Genomic DNA, 1630 nt, shown 5'->3' with positions numbered 1-1630 from the left:
TTCGGGAGTACTTGCTTCTACGGGCCTTCCTGAACGTGGTTCGTCACTTATTGATGTACGACCACGCTTAAATTCATTTACCCAGGTATAAACCGTTGCTAAAGCAGGGGCAGATGTGCCATGAACTGAGTCCAATTCATTTTTTATCTCATATGGAGTTAAACCCCTTTACATGAAAATGTTTGATTACCGCTCTGAACTCGTTTTTTTTCATTTTTCTTAACGAACAATTTTTTTTTTTAATTGGTTATAAAAACACGTAAACTCAGAAGATGTGGACTGTGAGTGCACCATATATCTAGTCGGGAGTGGTGCTGACTGAAAACAGATGATTTGGAGCGATTCGCGCGCCATCTGTTGGTCATTCTAAGGACTTATTGAACTACCCTCGTACCATCCAATACCTAGTTTGTTAGCCAGGGTGCACGGTGAATGCTATGTAGAGGATGGTACAGGTTACATTTTTTTAATTTAAGATTTGCATGTTTAATCACTAAAGCGGGAGTCATGCAGCTCAAAGCACTTATAATCTAAAAAAACAATACACAACAGTTGGGGTCCACTGCTCTCCGCTATGTGTGTGTTATGATAATTTCTTTGTCACGTGAGATAACCTTAAATATGGCAAATTTAATCAAAGATTTATCAATAATTTGTAAATACTAACCTATTTTTCAGTTTATTCTGCGAGAGAACGATGTGCTCACAATTTTTTGGAACCAAATGTGAGATAATTACTTGCGCAATATGTATTCAGAAATTCGAGTTTCAATGTTTGTAAACACTGATCCGCGCGCGGCAACGTACGTAGCGAGCGAAATAATTCGCATCAAACACTATGCATCAAGATTAGACTCGAGAGTGGGGGAACATCGTTTCCAGGAAAATTACTTCCCTACGGTCCCATCCGCGGCAAGGTAAATAGCGTCAACTATACTAAGAAACAAACTCGAAATCGCACGCACGCACTGAGTATTTACCGAACAACTAACGCCCTAATCCATGCAGCTAACGGAACGCGTTGCAATGTTTTCGATAAAAATCAGAAGCACTTGTCGAATAATTCAAGGTTCAATATCTTTCTAAATCCGAAATAATTATTTGAATACTTACTTTTTTTAAATCTGTGTCGTTAAATATTTGAAACGATTTTTGAAGAGTTCAATATAAATTGCTTCTGTCTTTCAGAAGTATTCTACGGTATAAGCTTTAAAAGAACTTGAGGCTACATATTTGAATTTACTTATGTGTTACTTATTATTTAAATGAATACAATTTCAAACTTGCTGATTTCAATAAAAATATATTTTTATCTCTTTATTAAGCAAAGATTTAAGAAAAGTCGTTTAGCGTCATAATTTTTCCAATTAAACTAAAAATTACAAAAAGTACTGTTCCTTGGACAAAAATTATTTTTTCCATCTAATCAGGTTGCAAATAAATTAACCGTAATACTTGAATAAAATTATATGACAATCCTGTCCCTGTACCAAGGGTTTCTGCTGAATATGGTTACAAAAATAAATAAGCAGTCGCGGACAATTGTCCAGGGGTGGTCCCGTAGGAATTAACCCCCAAGCGGAGGTGTGAAAACCGTGCCGAAAGCTGAATGGCACCTGGGTGAGGTGTC

Source organism: Belonocnema kinseyi, chromosome 1 (assembly GCF_010883055.1).
Source record: "Belonocnema kinseyi isolate 2016_QV_RU_SX_M_011 chromosome 1, B_treatae_v1, whole genome shotgun sequence".
NCBI classification, from domain to species: domain Eukaryota; kingdom Metazoa; phylum Arthropoda; class Insecta; order Hymenoptera; family Cynipidae; genus Belonocnema; species Belonocnema kinseyi.
Note: the sequence above shows the minus strand (reverse complement) of the source record.